Source organism: Harpia harpyja, chromosome 4 (assembly GCF_026419915.1).
Source record: "Harpia harpyja isolate bHarHar1 chromosome 4, bHarHar1 primary haplotype, whole genome shotgun sequence".
Classification (NCBI taxonomy): Eukaryota; Metazoa; Chordata; class Aves; order Accipitriformes; family Accipitridae; genus Harpia; species Harpia harpyja.
In genome coordinates, this window is record NC_068943.1 from 41,344,256 (window position 1) to 41,364,251 (window position 19,996).

General features: G+C 50.7%; 1 protein-coding gene across 3 annotated transcripts in view; it reads right to left on the minus strand.

Moving 5' to 3' along the window:
* Positions 1-537: 537 nt before the first annotated feature.
* The window catches only part of SNX19 (sorting nexin 19), a 135,815-nt gene continuing 116,356 nt past the window's right edge, over positions 538-19,996 (minus strand). For all 3 annotated transcript variants that reach the window (XR_008235091.1, XR_008235088.1, XR_008235087.1), the window contains 2 exons: positions 6,937-7,096; positions 538-1,655 (listed from right to left, as the gene is read on the minus strand). The gene's annotated coding sequence lies outside the window, so the exon portion shown is untranslated. The remainder of the gene's footprint in view (positions 1,656-6,936; positions 7,097-19,996) is intronic.

A 19,996-nucleotide genomic window follows, 5' to 3' on the forward strand; every position in this document is an offset into this window, starting at 1 on the left:
CCTCCCTGGGGAAAAGGGTCAATGACTTTTGGCTGCAAAATTTGCAAAATTTTCATTTTTTTCCAAAATGCCTCTTTGGAAAATGCCTCTGCATTTTGATTCAAAGAAAAATAAGCCCACGCTTTTGATTGTGCAAGGAAAAAAAAAATAATTTATGTTTTTGAAAGCTGGATAATTTTAGCCAAACGTGGGGAACAGAATTTGAATAGGATCCATGGCCATTGGAAGGGCTTAAGAGAGCTTCGAAGAGTCTGCTGACAAGGGAGTATTAGCCTGTTGACACCTTTCAGATGCAATGAGTTGAGCTTACTGCTACAATACAAATAAGCAGTAGGGAGGATGACAGGCAAGCCCTTGCAGCAATAGGTGCTGTGAAAGCACAGATCCAGAAGACCGTCCCTGCATTAAACTGCTCGTGCTCTGGGACCTGGGGTGCTTCTGCCTTATCCTGAGCTTGTAGACTGCCAAAAATAAAGGTTGGAAGAAAGGGATGGTGGGGAAAAAGAGCATAAAAGATAAAAGGACAGCGAGAAACACTGGTTTTTACAATTTAATTTCCTTCTTTGAGTGGGAGCTGCTTTAATAATATGCACAAAGAGTGAATAATACTTTAAAATATTCCCAGAGAATGAATAATATGTAATAATATTCACAGAGCATTTATTTGACTAATTTCCCCCAGTGTTTTTGGACCAAGATCTAACAGCCCTGGATCTTAAAGGGGAGATCTGCATTTGACTTCCTTGGGTCTGGATCAGGCCCCAACCACCTAACGAACCTGCGTTCAAGCAAGCATCACCAAAGGGTCAACCAATATACCTCCAGTAAATGGGTCACTTTTCCCTGCTGATCTGCAAATAAATTATCTGCCAATAAATGGAACCAGAAGTGGCTTGGCCAGATGTTCCACCGGGGCCCCAGGGAGTCGTGGTGCAGAAAGGGTAAAATCGGGGCAGGGGGGGAGAAAAAAAAAGCCAATAAAAAATAAAATATTAACATCCCAACCTCGTTTGCCGCTCGGTGCCTGCGTCGCGCTCACCTCCCCGGCCGCAGCAGCTGTGCCTGTGCTATGGAGTGAGGTGCAATGCCCCATCTGGGAGGACATGCCAAAAGCAGGATATGGGAAAAGACTGTTTTCAAACACAGATGGATTAAACATTTATTCCTTTTTAAATTACATTTTAATGCGCTGGCTACTCTAGAGATGTCGGCAGGGCATGCTGGGCTTGAATAGGTTCGGGGTGAGTGTCCCCAGGGCATCTTGCTAACCCCGTCCAGAGTGACTCAGGTGGCCCTGGCAGATCTCTGTCCTCCCCAGCCCACCCTTCCCCATCCTCCTGTTATTTGCAAACTACTTTTGGCAGCTATCGCAGCACCCACTCCTTGTGCCCCGCATCACCTCTAACTCCTCCAGGTCAGCTCCATCCCGATTTCGGTGCTGTGGGGGTCCCCAAAGCAGCTCCTCTTCCAGGTGGTGGGATGCCTCCCAGGGTTTGTCCCACGGGTACCTGCTCAGCTCCCATCTCCCATGGGAGAAGCATGCAGGTTTAATGTCTGCATGTCCTGCAAGGCTGGGCTTGCTCCTCTTCCAAAACATGCAGCCACCCCTTGGAGCATTTTGTGTCCTTAACAGAGCTTCTTGAAGTGAAGAATCGCTGTGAATTAAGCAAGAATTAAAAGGCTTGGTTACCTCGAAAGCATAAATCGGGGCTAAATGCGTGCAATGCGTACATTGAGCCCCCTCTGCCCTGCTGGGGGTAGCACTCTGCAACCCCAGACCCAGACGGTGACACTTTGGTGCAAGATACCACCCTGCGAATAAAAAGAAACCCATAGATGGGTCTTGCATGAGACATGACATGTCGAGCAGTATGGGTGGAAAGGGGTCTTGGCACACTGGCAGCGTGACACTTCTTGGGGTTTTTGGTGGGCAGTTTGACGGAGAAGAGGTGACAGAGGGGCTGTTTGGGTACCTCACAGTTGGCATTTGTGTACAGGTGGGAGAGCTGGCAGAGGGAATTCGCCCTGACCTGCAAACCTCAGCGTGTGTCTCAGAGGGCAACAGGTCCGAGTGCTCTGTAACCCACCAGAAAGTGGAGACTTACAGATAAAGCAGAAGGACCTTTTATTTTGTTTTGTTTTGTTTTTCCAGCTGGAAAGAGAAAGAGAAGGGAACGTTCCCACAGAGGATACAGCATATTTACAGGGGTTTTTTTGCTTTTTTTTATTGTGGTTGAGCTGAACTGTACCAAGTCACTTCAGCTCTCTCGAATGCAGGATTTTCTCACTTTCTGGTAAACTGCAGTTACCATGGAGAAGGCTGAGACAAGCCAAATGCAAAACATTGGAAACTACACCCAAACTCACTGCAGCCATATCAAACAGTTAATTAGAAAGACCGTCCATGTGTTTCCCATTCCCTGGAATGGTTTGAATCAATTGCCCTGTGATTTATCACCTGTTTTCTGTGTGAACGGTTCAGCTCTGCTCTTGTGCATGTGTTGGAAAGGGGATTTGTGCTGTACAGTGAAGGAGGGAAGGGAGATATTAAGGACTTTTAAAAAAAAACCCAACCCAATCATCAAATAACCAATTCTGCCCCTTCCTGCAGTATAAATCTCCCACTGGAATGATACACTTAGGATTTTGATGGGATTTCTAGCCTCTAGCAAGAGGGAAAAAGGAGAGACAGCTTTTGCCTTGCTTTGATTTTGGAGAGTGGAAGATCATAGCGTGCCTGGCCATTCCCAGGTCTGTGTTATACTGTGCCCAGATGGAAATTCAGACCAGTGTGTTTCCCCGGGACTGTTTCCTTTCCCACTGCACATGAAATTGGGTGGGTGGGTGGGAAGCAAGGAGGGGGTGGCTGGAGAGGAGAGGAGAGAGGGAAAAGAAGAAGAAGAAGAAGAAATCCAAACTTCCCACAGGATCTCCTCTTGACGGGTGAGGTTGTCCACCTGCTAAGCGGTAACACCTCGTCGCACATCGCGACGGTGGCAGAGATGCTTCAGTGACACAGCTTGTGGCCAGAAAGTCATTTGGAGATGGTCCTGGGCTGCCAGGCGGGGACCAGAGTCCGTCCGTCTGTCCACAGACATGGCTCTTCTCCAGCCTGCCCACGGTGAGCCGATGGCTGCAAATCCTCCTTCACTGGGTGCCATCTCCTTTCGACGAATGCTTTGGGGTGACCCCTCCGCTGCTCAGGCGTCCCATCGCCATCGTGGAAAGCGGCCGGCCGGCCAAGCGCGTAACAGCGACAGGTTGATGGGAAAGAACCCGGAAAGTTTCATTCCTGAGCTTGCTGCGTCCTCCCCGCGTGAGCTGGGGCTGCAGCCCTGCCATTCCTCCGCTCCCCCTTCACGAGGTAAGGGGGAAAAAACACACCTCGGTCTCGCCTTGCGTGCAAGTGCTTCGAAGCAGGGTTGGTTCCTCCCGCAGGGACAGTCCTAGCATCCAAAAGCAGCAAAAGATGTCTTGGAGAGGATCCCTCTGCATTTCAGCTCTTTCCAAAGCAAGCTGACCTGGTTTTATCTCTGCCATCTCCTTTCGCATCCTAAACTGCCAAGCTGCGCCTTTGCGGTGGATTTGCAAGCCGGGATCACCCGAGATGAATGCGGCATTATTAGAGTCAGCCATTCCCCCGCACCCGTGCTCTGGTGAAGTCTTCTGGCTGGGATGTGTAGGGCTGATTGGAAATCCTGCACATTTATCTAACCCATCCCCCAAAGCAGCTGTTGGCCTGAAAGGTGGCTGCACCTCTCACAATCCGCATTCCACCTTTCCTGCCAAGACCGGGGGAGAGAGGGAATAAAAGTTGCTTTCCTATCATTAGCAGATGATTGAAAAACCTTGCAGCTCCCCCAGCCAAGCGTGAGAGACACCGGCCCCTTTAAGAGAGAACCAAAATGGTTTGACTGGGGGGCTTGGGGGTGAGGGTCACACCTAAGAGGGCTGGAAATGGAGATTTGTGTAGGATCCCACAGTGCAGACAACGAGAGAGAAAATCGCTATTTGAGGGGAAACTGAGGCAGCGACAAGCGACAAGAAGTGGAGCACAAGTGTGCCAAAATTGTCATTTATCCACACTCCTCTGTTCCCACAGCGAACATATAACGCATGCACTGCTTTAGCTTGAACTAAATTTACCTCTTCGTTGCTCTGATTGCAGCCAGTCCCACTTCTGCCCTGACTCCGACCACATAAGTGCAGCAACTCCCCTATTTGGCACATGGAGGTATTTGCCCCATCTCTTCAGATCGTGCAGAGGTCTGGAGAAGGTCTCCTTCTTCAAAATAAAAGGTCAGGTCTGTGCCTCAGTTTCCCCTCTCACTGCAAAGAAAACAGCTGGTGGGAGGGGACGCACAGTGCTGTCCTGGGAAGGCGTGAAGCAGTGACCCCCCTGTGAAATGGCTGAAAGACCTGGAAGGGCGGTTTGTTCTAGCTGGCAAGTTGCTGTTTTTATTGCCTGGGACCCTGCAATCTGCAAGGAAGGAAACTGGCCTCAAGCAGCAGGAAAAAAAAAGAAATTTCCCAGGAATTTCCAAAGGTTTTCCCACCCTGGGAAAAAATGGAAACAGCGGATGTGTGCCCTGAGATTGCTGCAACCCCTGGCACTACCCTAACCCATGAGACCCCAGCCCCAGCGTGACAGCCCTGGACCGGGGTTGAGATCCTGCAGGCAGCAGGGATTCTTTTGGTACAATCCTGCCGTATTTCACGAACACTCATTAGAGTTGGAGGTACTTCTCGACACCCTCTCCTAGATTTGCCGGAGCTGCTCCCTGGGAAGCTTCTGCGCTGGATTTCATCTCAGCCTTGCAGCAGTGACCCTGCGAAACCGCAAAGAAACCACTGACGCCTCATTTTGGGGCTGCGAGATGTTCTCCCCAGCCTCAGGCTGTCAGCAAGAGTGAGCTCCACTTGCCATTTCGGGACTCTATGATGAAAATGGACCTGTTTTTTACGGCTGTCGATGCGCAGAGCTGCTCGTGGGAAGTTTCCCAGCAAAGCTGAGCAAAGAGCAGGCGGTTTTGTTGGGGAAAAGGAGAGGGGCTCTGCTGAAGGCCCCGAAACCTCCCAACAGGAGGGAAGAAAATGGCAGAGAGATTTGCAAGGCAAGAGGGAATGAGGCTTGCAAAGAGGAATGACCTCTGCAAAGTGCTCCGAGGAGAAGCAGCTTGGAAAGAAGGATCACAGCTACAGATGTGTGAGTGATGGATCCAAGATAATTCAGCTGGGATCCAGCTCAAATGGGCGGCTTTTCATCAGTGCATACGCTCCCTTCCATGACAGCTCCTCTTCAAACGCTCTGCTCTGACAGATTAAAACTCATTCCTCCTATCTTTGTTTTCCAAAACCAGAGTCAAGTCACTGGTCATTTTCCTTTCAAAAACATGGCCATGAAGCGTTGCGGCATTTAGGGGACTCTTTCCCTAATCTGATGAAAGATGAAGCTTTGCATCAGGTTGCATTAACTTCCTTTGGTCTTACCCATTTTGGTAAGCATGTCTCTTAGGACTCTACCAGCACTGCACAAATCGAAATAGAGCTGCCAAAACTAGAAGCCTACACACATCCCAGGGCCTCACAGCGGCTGGCAACAGGGTGTTTGTCACCCCTGCAACCTGCAAGAAGTAACAAATATGGAGGAGCAGAGCCAGAATTTGCTTTACGGGCATACATACGCCTTATCCAAGGGCAAAAAAACCCCCAACCTGCTTAAAAACATGAAGAGCTAAACCTGCTTGATCTGCAGGTCCCAGTGTGCCGGTGTGACACACGAAGGCTCTGCACAGGTGGGAGTGATGGTAGCGGGTGTTGCTGGCCAGAACGTGTGCGCTGTGAGATCCTGGAGTCGAGCCTCGTGATCTCAGACTCTGAAATAGCTTCAGTTAAGGATAATCATCCAGGTGAGCACAGGGCACACTACATCCCTGCCCTGGGCGAATAGTAGGATGCAAGTTTCTGTGTTTGGAGTCTAGGTTACACTGCCTTTTCATTTATCAGGGAGATGCTGTGGTTTTTGCATTTTATTGTATTTAATGGGGTATTATTTTTTTCTCACTGGCTATTTGTTTGAGAAATTTCTCCCAGGGGAGCTTCTTTTGATCGCTCGGTTGCCAGACAGAATGACATCAGACAGACGCTCAGAGGAATGATAAAAAGGCAGAGCCTTATTTCTTAATAACAGCCTCTGGCAAAACACAGAGCAAAGTTAAACACACTGGAGAGCACCAGGCCCTGATCCTGCTTGGGGTACAGGGCAGGGAAGAGAGGAGGAGGCTGCTTGTCCCCAACTTGTGCACCAATACCCCCCCATTAGCCAGGGATACTGCCAAGGTGTCATACTCTTCTTCAAAGCAAAGGAGAAGGGGTGGCAGAGGATGCCAAATCAAGTAGGTGCTAATGTCTTGCCCTGTCCTAATTATCCCTTATCATTTCACAGGGAAGCGCTGTGTGTCTCCTTTACCCTGGTTTAGCCTAGATTTTCTGTTTAATCCTTGCACCTCACTGTAGCACTGATACTGAGGTCTCCAGCAGCCCCAGGGACTGACCCCCCAAAATGGTACCAGTTAAAGAAGATCTGAGGCCTTATTTGCAAAGGGGAAATCCTGTGCCTTGAGCAGCTCTCAGCCTCGTCCCTCACCCCAGTCCTGGCTGACAGAGCTTTAGCCAAGGATGTCCTCCCCAAAGGAGCACTTGCCAGCTTGCTTGCGTTGCAGGAGCTCACTCCAGTTACTAGTGGGTGGTTTTCTGCTTTGCCCTCCTCCTCAAAGGCCACTTGCCCCCGCTGTGAGCATTGCACCTTTCCTCCCCAACCCATAGCTGTCTTGATCTTCCCCTCCTTAGCAAAGCAAAGGTTTGCTTGCGTTTCTGGATCGGTTCGTGCCAGAGTATGAGTGTGTATTTAAGTATAACACGTGAGGCATTGCTTACCTGTTTATTTTGAATTATTTATTTCTCTGGAGCCAAGCCCCCAGGACATGCCTTCAAGAGGAGTGGGTCTCTGCGCTGCTTGGGGCGTTTCGCAGCTCCCAAGTCCAGGATTTCCCAGCATTTCCGCCGATTCCTTCTGCTTTCTTCCTCATACCAGCATCTGAAAGCAAGAGTTTAATGACATGGTCAGATAGTCGCTTTTGGAGAGGGGCAGAAGACCAGGAAATAAGTGATCAAAAGTTCACAGTTGCCTCAATACCCAATTACAGACATTGCAGAAATCCGATGGTTCCCAGTCAGAGCCCCTACAAAATTTGAAACTAAACTAAAAGCCTTCTAAAGCTGTAGTTACATCTGGCTTTCAGTTTCTTTTCACTGCCTTCTCTTTTTAAGTTGCTCATAAATTCTTTGGATAAAATTCCTTTTGGGCTAAAGTTTTGTATGTTTGGACATTCCTCAAAAGTACATTTAAAAAAAAAAGCAGAAAAACTGAGAAAACGGGTCTGGCAATTCACATATTTTGTCATGCAAAAATCCTGTCCTCCCCCCACTTTCCCCAAACCCTTCTGCCCCCCTGCACTGGTCAGCCAGACTGCACCAGTGTGCAAACTGGAATAACATGGCCAGCGAGCCGCGTGAGACCCGCGGAGGGGCCGGGTGGAAGAGGACTCGGATCTCCTTCGTCCCAGCCCCTTCCTCCTGGCACTTTTGCAGAGAAACAGGCCAGATTATTTTCTTTGCAGCTCCTCTCCCACGGTTGTTCCCTGCTCTGCGCCACCATGGGATGCAACGCAGAGGCAGGCAGATACGGGGTTTGCAGGCTGGGTAAGGAGGGGACAGAGTCTATAACAATTTTGGGATAGCATCAGCTAGGAAAAAACCTCATCCTGAACTCCCACAATCATATATAGCCCCCAATACACATGTATTCCCCAGCTAATACTCTGCTTCTCGACAACATGCAAAAGGTGGCACATGAAAATACTAAAGCCCACTGTCCTCTACACATTCAGGGTGAATTTGTGCTCTCACCACTCTAAGAGGTGGCTGAGATGGTTTCAGATAAACATGAGTCTTTTGCGAGCATCGTCCGACAGCCTGGGTATACCAGAGGGCTTTCCGTCCTCTCTGTTTCCTTGCTGTGCTCTTATAAGCAGGCTTTGTGGAGGACTCCTGAAGAGCAATCAGTAAATAGTGCTGTAAAAGAATGTTCTCCCTCTCCTCTTTTTTTTTTTTTTTTAATGTACTGAATTATTTAGGAGCAGTAAGAAAAAGCAATGCAGCCAGCAGGAAGATCAAAGCGGGGATTGCCTGGGGTGGGAGCACTCCCTTCGCCCAGGAGTCGAGAACTTGCCAAGGGAACACAGAGCCGGTTGTCAGCCCAACACAGGAGATCATTTTCCATTCATGCTCCACAACCATTGTCTGGACCACAATGGCCATCCCCGGCCTCGGGCAAGACAGTGGTACCACGCTCCGGTGGGTGTCCTGCCCGGCAGAGGATGGTTGTGCAGACAAGAGATACAGTGTGGTCACTCCTGGGTTGGGGAGGAAGGGGATGCACGTGTGAATTCAGACTTACAGAGGGGAGTTTGTAGGAGTCTCGTATTTTCTGCTTTTGTTTGTGTTGATGCATTCCTCTAGGCTGAATTCCCGCTTTTCTGGTCAAGTCTGCAGAACACGGACACCCTGGTTTAACGTGTAACATGCAAATACAGTACTTGAATAAGTAAATCCACCCAAACTTAGTTCTTATAGATTTACGGGATCAAATTTCTCTTCCAGTTTTTTCAAGGGCGCCTGTAGCATTCAAGACCGGTGGTATGAATCAGGATTTCTCCAACTAAGGGCAAGTTTGGGAAGGGCCTTTGTGTACTTTAGATGGTTTTGCCTCACTTAGATGACTCTGCTTCAGCTGCAGATGCCTTAAAGAAGCTTAAAAATTGTGGTTTTGTCTCCAAGATTTGGAGAGAGAGCAGGACCTGCTTTACCCCCTCAAGGATGCTCTCACAGTAGGGATCCTCTATCCACACCCAGAACTGTCCTGGCAGTTAAATTAAGGTCCTTAATACAGCACTTGTCTTCCTTGGCCTCTTCCAAGCCCTTCAACTCAAATGCAAACACAGCTTTACCGCTGCCCACAAGCACACGGAGATGGCTTGACCCTGTGGGGTTAATAAATCTGGATCTGAGAAAAAAAAACCCAAAACCTAGGCGGGGAAAAATACCCCAATGACACCCCAGTCCTAATGCCCAGTATCGCATCCCCTGCTGCTAAAAACCATCCGGCTCCAGCCGAGATGGACCCTGGGCTGCAGGAGACTGGCCTCATATGAAACAGATGATCTTGAGAGGTCTTGGAAGAGCTGGCGGGGCCGGAGGCATCCCTGGAAGCAGCACTCCGGGGTGGGGAAGGGCAGCAGGAGGATGGGACGGCAAAGGCTTCTTCCAGGAAAGAGCCAGCTGAGATTATTACACACAGCTTGATGGAATTTCCAACGAAAAGGGGCCTGGGAAGGCTGGGGTGAGAGACGGGCTTTCTTGGAAAGAGGGGGGTCTGGGTGACTGTAATCTGGACAACACATGTGCACCCTCCTTGCCTCCGTGAACCCCCTTCTGCTTTCTCCTCCCCGCTCCCAATTTTCCAAAAGGTGGAAAGTTTCCATTCCTGCCTGCTCCGGTGCCTGCGGGTTTACGCTGTCCTCCAGCTCGACACCCTGAGGGAATGGAGTTGCTGGCCGAACTACCATCAGCTGGAAGAAACAGGTGCCCAAGTGCTGGCAGGGAGACCCCCCCGAAAGCAGACCTCGACCCCCCCCACCCTGAAAGAGCCAGGCGAGCAAACACGTGCTCCCCAAAACCGCGATTCCTGGATCCGGCATTGCCCAGAAACATTGCCTGAGAGTTAGGCTATTAATAACTGCAGCAATAACGCTTAACATGTGGACTGTGCCTTTTGCTGTCCAACTGCCTTTCCTGCATTAACCACCTAATTAACTGATAGGGGAAGAAAGCAGGGAACAGCTTTTTCAGTCGGAGCCACAATGAGAGACGAAGGACGCAGGACACATTTCCCCAAACTTAAATTTGACCCTTTTTCCTCTTGCCAAAACAAGCAAACAAACAAATATCTGAAAGTGCAGCATGGCTTTTTGTGGGACTATAAGCGATGGGGACAAAGCTAATTTTACAACCCATCTGCAAGATGGCTTTGCTGGCAGCCTGCAGGGACAGAGATGGGAGCGTTGGCTCCGACGGAGGACGACTCGCTGATCCACGTACACAGTTGCCTTTGCCCCGGGGACAACGCGGGTGACGGGACATAGAACAATAGCCTGAGATGGAGCTGAAAGGTTTTGACAGCAGCTTAAATCGGGAATCAGCAACATTCTTTCCCCTGGAGGTTACCGTGGCATAGATTAAAGGAGGACTAAAGTTCAAGGAAAACGTGAGCCAGCATTGCGCAATGCTGGCAAAAGGTCCCTTTTTGCGGAGAATGCTTTGAAAGCTTTGAGGATGTGGGGAAGAAGAACTGTGACCCCATTTTTAGCTTTTCTTCCTACCGCTGTGCCACCCAGATGGCCTCCAGCAGGTCCAGGTGGATCTGCTGACCTTTCCAACAGCGGCCCTGCCATTTGTCAGTGCGAAGGGATGAGGCGAGGCGATGGAGGGGTTTGCTTTCTCTGACGGCCCCGGTTGTCACACAGCCTGCTCTGGGGACATGCAGCTCGGGCGAAACCAAGGCAAGAGGCTGTTCCCCACACCTCCTCTGTCAGACAATTTGGGATGCTGGTATAGTTTGGGATTTCTTGGGTTTCGATACAAAAGGGGGCTCGTTTTCGGCGCTCAACCACAAATAGGGGTCCAGGTCTCTCTGCAATGTCTGCCTGCACCTTTGGGACCTAACCACCCGTGAGTGCGTGGCTCAGCATCCCTATCCTGGACTCGTTCTACCTAGCTTTCCATCGCAGACCATGATACCTATTTTCTGAGCCAAAGCCATCTCAAACCTGTCCTGCTGTTGCTCAGGAGGATTTGGGTTTCAGCTGCCAGAGAGATTACTGCCTGTGCATCCTCTGAGCTGCTGGTGCCTTATAGACCCTCATTGCGATACGTAAAACCCACGGTCCCCCTCTGTGAACCTCCTGCTTTGTGCTCGGTCACTTGATCCTGCAAAAGGGTTTGTAGTCCCGAGAGGGCTGAGGGTCCTGGGTGGTTTAGGGGAAGAAGGACCCCAGAAGGGTCCAGGCTAACCTCCTGGTGTCTATTGCAAGAAAACCTCGCAGGAGGGGAGGTTTCTCATGGGGGTTTTAGAGTTTCTTCTCCATCCTGCCCTGCCGTCAGATCTGTGCAAGCCTCCGAGACTGTCCCACACCGACACACGCACAGGCATGAGGAGGTGCCATGGATGAGACCTCGGGTCGCAGCTCTTCCCCTCTCCCCGCTGCTGCAATCTGCAAACTCAGCAGCAGCCGCCGCGCAGCCTGCGAGCTGGGAGCTACTGGATTTCCCTGCGGCAGCGTGGTGGCCCGGAGCCGAAGCATGTCCAGTGATTGCAGCGGGGCTCTCCACCCCATGAAAAAATCATCCCTGGCAGCGTAGGCAAGGGAGAAAGTAACATGCCCAGCGAAACTATAATTAAGAAATTCCCTTCTCTCCCTGCAGACAGAGACATGAGCCTCTAACATGCAAGACTGCTCACGCCTGCAGTTTCACCACGGCCAGATGAAATCTAGGAGATAGGCTAGGAAAGCAGAGGCCCAGCTTTGATGTGCAACCACCGCCCGTCTCCTTTCTGTTACGCCTTCTCCCTTGTGCCAAACCACTATAATAGATGCTTCTCCTCTGCCCCCACGATTCGGGGGTCCCTGCACAGATGAATTCATCACTCAGATAACTATCCAGCAGCCACAAGGTAGGGAAGGCCAAGGTAAACACGCATCCGTCCATCGGCAGATGCATGACGAAGCTCTCCCCCTCTTTGGGGGATTCGCCCTGGGAGTTCAATCACAAAGCGATGGCTGTAGCGAGGCGGAGTGGGAGGGAAGTCAGCGCTCACCAAGATGGATCAGCCCTGCAAATTCCATGAAGCCACAGAGGATGCTACCAGCATCCCTGCCAACGTGATTCATTGGGGAGGAGCACAGCCCACCTCTGAGGTGGTCCCAGCCTTTGCCAACCAAAGTGATCTTCTCCCGCAAAAGTTGCCAAGGGGAAGGTGTTGGTGCTGCATGTGCTGGTAGCTTCGGCGAGAAGGCAGCAAGGACGGGACGGATGCCGTCAGCTCACAGCCGTTGACCTTTCTGAACCGTAGAAAAACAAAAATGGCATCCTTGCGGTTTAAAACATCCCCCCAAAAGGACAAAAAGGAAAGGGAAAGCGAGACAAATTCCCATGAAGACAACAAAGCCCTGAGTATGTCTTCACTGTGTCTTCCCATCTTGCCTTCCCACAGAGGGACCCTGGCTGATCTCCAGACCCCAGCTGGACAAGCAGCAAAAATTTTCCAATGCAACAAACTGGCTGATCCATGTGACGCAGGGAGCTGCCTCCTGAGCAGAGGGGCACCGAGCAAGATGCTCCCTCCCTCGCCCACCCCCATTGCACGGAGCAAGAATTTGTGGCCTGCTGGGCCAAGCGAGATAAAAGATGTGCCGTCACCACGCGGCACAGAGGGGCTTCTCTGGGGGATGCTGGGACTGAAGGGATGGGTTTTTTTGGCTAAGCTGGGAGGATGAGTCAGGCTCAGGGTTCACAGCCAACCCAAAGGCAAATTGGGGTGGAAGGAGCTGGGCTGCCCAGTACCAGGCGTTAGCCAGTAGAGAGCGGGGCTGGTAACCACAACCCCACGCACATGTCTCATGTCTCCTGACCAGCTCTCCTGGCTGCTCTCATCAGGACTAATTTTAATCTTGATTAATCCATTCTTTCCACAGACTGTTAGCACATGACATGCCTCAAGGAGGACTCCTCCACCTCCCACCTCATAGCAGTAAAGCCTGTTGGGTGCAAACCCCTCAGAGAGCTGCTCTACCTAGAGCTGGGTTGGTCCCTCTTCTGATAAGGGTGACCTATGGTGCATGCTACATTGGTCTTTGCAGGGTTAACCCTACAGGAACACAACTTTGAGACCTCTGTCTCTATGGGATGTGATGGGAGCTGGTCTGCGCCCTGAGGAGAAGGAGGGTTCAGCAGACACATCCACAGAGCGGCACAGCCATGGGAGCAGTTGGCCAAAGTCAACAGTGATACTGGGAGAGGAGCTCAGATGCTAGCTGGGAAAACAAAGATCAGACCATGATGGATCTGAAAACGTACCATGTTTGCCCGGAGCTGTCAAAGAAAAGAAATTTATGTGCTAACAGGGTGGTAGCAAGAAAAAAATCAAAGAACAACAAGAGGGTATAGCAGGTTCTTTCTATGCTTTGGTCCACCCTTCAGTCCCACCCTTGGGTTGATTTGGGTCTCTTTGGACGGAAGACGGTACAAGAGTAGAAATCTGGAGGGAAGTCAGGATCAAAGCCTTAAGAAGTTGTTTGCACTGGTACAGTGTAAGAAATAGGTGCATACTACAACATTTTCCTGCCATTGGTGTCTATTTTCCCCTTACCCTTTGCACGTTACTTAGAGCTCTGCCCTGCAACTCTGTTGAGTTGGCTCCGATAATAAACCTAATTTATATCTGGTGGGAGCCCTGACTCTTCCCTCCCACCAACTCTGCGAGATACAAGTGCTCTGCCTGTAAATGCTGATATAAGGGAAATGCGCTGCTCGCAGTGAGCACTCAATGCTGTTCCCATTGGCATGTGATATATCATGATTAACAGTCTCTGCTTCATGATATTACTGGCCCCAACCCGTGATCTTGGGAAGAATTCAAAGTCTGGCTTATCAGCAAAAAAATAAGCTAGTTAAACTTAAAACAGCAAGACTCAGCTCAGGCTAGAGGATGATTTATTAAGAATCATGGACTTTGGAGACAAGAGAGGGAAAGGAAGCCACAAACCCCACATACAGCCTGTAAAAGTTCCAGTTTATAATCTAACACGAGTGACTGTACAGCTCAGGCTGAGAAATCATCTGGGATTCATCACAAGGTAGAGACAAGCAGCTGCAACGAGTTCACGGACAGGAGCGTCGCTCCTGTGGGCACGATGCAGAATCCAGCTCCTCCTTTTGAGCCGCTCCCCCAGGTACCCCCCTCTCCTGCGCTTCCCAGGCTTGGGGTGGCGAGGGGGATGTGGCAAATCTCTGGGGGTGCTCGCCCAGTTTGGGCATGGCCTGGATCTGAAAGGAGTTCACAGCATCTTCCGTTTCAGTTACAAGCAGCTGCAGTGCCCCTTTTGGGCAGCATCCAGTTGTTCCCTCTTAACCAGGCAGAAATATTTCCTTTCAGTATCTAATCATTTGTTAAAAGTAGGCATCTCTATTATAAATACGTATCTGAATATAAAATCTCACCTAAACCAAGGCGAATGACCTGCATCAATACTTTACACTGGCAGTTTTCTTACAAGAGCAAAATGAAGTGCTGGAAATAAAGTAAAAAGAAGGTATCAGAAACAAGGTGTCACTTTTGCAAAGCCTTTTCATTTGGAAGAAACTCACTTTTTCCACTAGGAAGCTGTTACACCCCAAACCTTTGGCTCACACTGCAGGCGTTATTAATGATCACTAAAATCTGAGGACCAAAGCATCCAAGCTGACACCTCCCTTTCTGCAAAACGCTTGCATTCATTCATAAAATAAAAAAAAAAACAAACCACCTGCCAATCTGATACCATCAGCTAGAATGAAAATAATTCAGGAAACAAAGCAGCGAGGCTGGATTTCTTAGCTTTGGCCATATCATTCTCATTAAGGCCTTGCATTTTAATACAGTCCCTGGAAACATGCGAAAACCTGAGGTTCCCTCAAGGGCAAAATCACAGCTTGGCTTTCAGATGGGTCCCAATCAGAAGGGGACAGGTAAAATGTATTAACCAAGCCAGAAATTATTACGGGAGCACTGATCAGGGGAAACCTTCCCTTCCCTGCTGACCGCCCAAAAGGTGTTTTGCTGTAAAGCACGTTATAGGGATACGTGAGCTGTTATGTGGGGATGGGAACGTGCTTGGTAGGGCTGTTAAAGGCAGGGCTTTAATTCCTACCAGGGCCAAGCCTGGGAGAACAGCTGAGCATGGCTGCTGGCATTTAATACCCAACATCTGCATCCTTACTGCTTTGCCGCGTGAGGACCACCGCCGTGGGATGGAGACAGATGCGGGTGGCAGCAGGTCCCACCGAGAAACCTCCCGTGCGTTGCTCTTGGAGGAGGCAGCTGCTCTTTGCAAGGGCTCCTGGGACTTGTTGCACCATTTTTTGGCAGCCAAGTGCCAATATCAGATACCTTTACCTGTGCTTCCTCCTGAAGCTGTGAAAGCAGATATCGCTCAGCTTATTGGAGACATCCTACCTGTGGGATACCCCAAACCTGAAGTCAACAGGGATGGGGAACACCTGCACATTTGGAAGAGGGGGAGAGGATGGGGGACTGTCCCCCAGGAAGCAAACTCCTTCCTCCCCGCCAGATCTGCTGCCTTTCGAGCCGTTGAACGTCAGCAGATACACGGTTTGCTATCTGCTTCCCAGGAGAGCGGCGATAGCTCGGACCCTGGGCTTCCTCGTGTTTGATCTGGAGCTGGCACTGGGGGAACTGGACGAGGCAGGCAGATAAGAGAGTTGAGTGCTGCACTCCGGAGCCGTCATCTCCGGCCAGGAAGGCAGAGCGTCACGGACGAGCGGGAAAGGCTCAGGCACAGTAAGGACACAGGATAAACTCCTCTCTCCTCCTCCCCACGCCTTAGGGAACAGCGAGGGCGTCCTGTCTCTGCCTCTCGCCTCCATTTCTCCATCTCTGAAACGGGGATGGAGCAAACCCTTCCGTTAAAGGGCTTCTGAGGTTTCTCTCAAAACCAACCACCTGTCAGGAGATGCGGATAACCCAGACACTGCCTTTGATGTGCAAGGAGGACAAAACCCAGGGGAAGAGCCCTTTGCTCCCCGGTTTGGCCCCCCTCCTTGCTGGGACCCTGTGCAATACCCCTTTCCTATGATGGGGGCCTCATGACAAGCGAGCGAGGGCAGGGAAAGGTTTGCTCTCTGCAGCAGAGGTGGCAAAGCCTCCCTGCGAGGGTCGTTCCCCTCCAGCCCCCGAACCCGCTCCCTTAGCGAGAGCCTGTGCTTGTGCATTCTTGTTTTATAGGGAGGGAAAAGCCAGCAAATATAAACTGAGCAAGCAGGGAAGCTAACGAGCTGCTCTCAGGCCTCGCTGCCCATAAAAACGAAGCTGCAAAAGGTAGGCTTGGCCTGGGGCAAGGGACCGGTGCCTGCACGGCCCCTGCAGCACAAAGGTCTGCTAACCAGGGCTACCGTGCCGAGCTTGTGAGATGCCAGACCCCACGCACAGAGCATTTCTACACCTAAGAAAAGAGTCTACGTGGTCCCATTTGGGGCTGGTTGGGTGCTTTCAGGTTCGGGGTCTGTACTGTGCCCACCCTCCATCCCAGCCATCATCTCAGGCAGCAGAGCTTTTGCTGGAAGGACAGCGTCTCCCAGCAGACACTTGCAAACCAAGCAAGAGCTAGGGCTTTGAAGTATTGCTCGCTGCAGCAGCTGCGGAGGGAGCAGCCTGACAGCAAGCCTGCGTTTCCCATCCCCGCCTCTCTGAATCAGCGGCACAGGACGCTGGAGGAGCCTCCGGGCTTTTAATTTCTACAGCCAGGAATCAGTGGCGTCATGGGACACCACGAACACCAAACCTCAACCAGATCTTTGCTCCCTTGAAGTCGTAGCCAGGCTGGCGGAGCGCAGAGGGGTCAAAGCGTCCTGCTCACTCGCTTTCCGCTGGGGTAACTCCAGTTATTTCCATAGAGCATTTACGCAATGCTGACTGGGGGTTGCGCATGCGGCTATTTGAGGCCCGAGCATCAGGCTGGTGTCTCCCAGGACCTGATCCCAAAAGCAGCAAGGACTGAGCTGGGAGGTTGAGGCACTTCCCTGCTGTGTGCCCAGCATCTTCCCCAATTCAGCCATCACCTGAATTTTCACCTCTAGCCCCAAACACTTATCCCCCATGCCAGTCAAATGCTTTTAGCTAAAACACCAAAACCACAAGAAACGTGTGGTTTTACAAAAATTTCAAGCCAGCTGCGTGGAAAGCAGCCTGGTACTGCAGTGACACACATGCCGTGCACGCCGGACCCTCTCCCTCTGAACGCAGGTGGTGTGATGCCATTCTGCCACGGAAATCTTTCCAGGGCTTTGGGAATGGGGAGCACTGGGTGCAGTGAGCTGTGCTCGTTCTCAGCTTCACATCTTGGTCTGCCTCTGGTGTTGGGTACTCTGCTTTCAAACACCAAAGCCCTGCTCTTCCTAGCAGCTGAGCACCGATGGTTTTTATCGCATTCGTAGGCACCAATGGCATTTTGCTCCTGAGACAGCCCGGTCCCTAAGAGCAATGGTGTGAGTCGACCCCCGTCCGGCTGCCAGCCCAACCGACTGCTTCATTTCCAAATTATCCCCATCGGCCCCCAAGGTTTATGTATCTTCACTTCATGTGAAGTGCATCCACTTCCTTCTCCCCGGAGGAAGAGATAAACACAGGGAGGCAGCTGCCAAACGGTGAGCGGCCAAACCGAGCCCAAACCCAAGGGAGCTCGCGCTGCACCCCAGGACCCTCTTTGGACATCTGGGTCAGCTCTGGGTTTTATTCTGAGTCCTCATCTACCCTAAAGAAACACGCTTGCATCGCTCCGATCCAGCCAGCACTCCAGCGCAGACAAGTAAATAAATGACCAAAGCTAAGTAGACCTACTGAATGGGAGTTTAGCAAGTGCAGACCGAAAAACAGACTCCTTTTTTTGCCTCCTCCTGTTTTAAAACCTGTCAGAGGACATAGGCAAACGCTTTCACTGTGGCCCAAGAGCCAGACGACATTTCTCTGGGACTTTCCTAAGAGGAGGCAGAGAACAGGCTTCGTTCCCTGTCACCACACACTTTAACTCAAGTGGGTTGCACAAGAAATCACTTACACCTAAAAGAAACATTCAAACACCAGCCTGACGATCCTGAGCCACAACCCCATCTGAGGACATTAGTCACCACTCTTAGAAAGACCCAGATCTGAAAGAGATCAGCATTGCAATGAGAAGTGGAAAACTGTTGCATATTAATTCCCGCTGATCCTAGCTGATTTTTCTCTTCTTGCTCTTATCAGGTCAGGAAACCCAAGCTGAGTCTTGATAAAATTCTAGATAAATAAAACTCAGCTTCCCTGGGTTTAAACCTTATGACCCAGTGGCAAGCAAAATACATTCCCTCCTCAGAGCTGGGCCTCTTACATCCCAAAACGGTGACTTGGCACCCCTCCAATATTGATTTTTGCTTTTTTGATGACTATTCATCTCTCATTCATAAAACACCCACCACTTGGGCTCATGCACGATTTGCATTTGGGGGGAGGCATTCAGGTCAGCTGAATCCACTGAGAAAAAAAAAAAAAAGCCCACGTCAGCCCCAAAATCTCTTCTTTCTCCTGCATTTCCAAATACATGCCTGTGGGAAGTGTGAGGCCTCAGCACCACTGGCCCCAGGGGCTCAACGCCAGGAGGAGAGGGCAGAGGCATCAGTCTCTGCATCCTGCACAGAGCTGACATCAGTTCCTCCTGGTTTTATTGACATGGTCCCAGCTCTGGCCTGATTTTTTAATTGCCTCGTAATTCCTGCAGCACTTAGAGTTTTTATAAGCCTCCTGCTTTCCCCAAGGTCAAGAATGAGTGCCCCCAGCTCCCCCGTTTTCTTAATCACCAAATAGCGAGTGAGCAGTAAAAGAGGAACGCAGATGCCATTTCCTTGCACTGATGGGGTACGCGCGCTGCGCGGGGCACTGCGGTTTAAAGGAGGAAAAATTACTCACAATTTAAGTAGCTTTGTGGCCTTTCTTGGCCCCCTCCATCCCTTGGTGCCAGTAGGTATCCAGAAAGGTGAAGAAGATGTTGGAAAATGACAGACGTCCTTCATGCCCTGAGCACTCAAGGCTCCCACTTTGGGGAGGTTTTTGAAGGTTTTTTGGTCAGATGCTTTGGAAACGTCTTACAGGAGACGGTAGCAATAAGAGGTGAGTTTAAACCTGCGCAGTTCACCAGGAGAAGTGGGCCTGGTGGACTGCCCATGGGTGGTAGGAAGCAGGTGGGGTTTGGCTTGCTTTATGGCAATTAGGAACAGATCGAAGCTATACGAGACTCTCTTAAGCAGGGTGTAAGGGCTAGTTTGAGTCGCAGCCAGGCGGGGTTTTCTAGAGAAGGTTTCTCATTAAAACAGCCACCACGCAACAAACCCGAGCGTGGCTGAGCACAGCCAGTACTGATGGAGACGATCCCATCTCACACTAGTGATGTTCGCATCGCACACGAAGAAGCAAAAGTCTCTGCTCTGTTATCTGGCTGAGAGAGAGAGAAGATATTTTCCTCCCCAACCAACCAGGCGGATCCCCTGGGGCCCAGAGCCAACCCCTGCTCAGGGCAGAGAAATTCCTCTCCAGCAGACACCCAGCATGCAGCAGCCCCAGGGCCTGCATTTGCAAACAGGAGATATAGTATAATATATGTTACTGGGTCACTCAGTCCTGTTTAGGTTGGCTGGGCAACGCGGAGTTAGCACATCTGCCAGGATCGCCCAGCTCGCAGCATGGTCACGCTCTGCAGCCCTGGGAAAACCCGCGTCCTCCCTGCAGAGCACTGTGGTGGGGGAAGCTGCAGGTTTATCTGCTGTGAGCAGCTCGAGCTATTTTAGCAGATGGTTTTGCAATGCAACTCCATAAAGGTGACCCATGCTGTATTGCATCCCCCACCTGAGGCTATACAGAACAGGTCCCATAGGAAGAACGTAAGCTGGTTTTCAGTGACACATAGAGAAGGGCCAAAAGGACAGTGTTTGGAGGGAGGTATAAGCCAGAGGTTATTACCTGATGTAAGCTCAGCAGCGTGTAGCTGGCTTTGCAACATACTGTCCATCAGCAGCT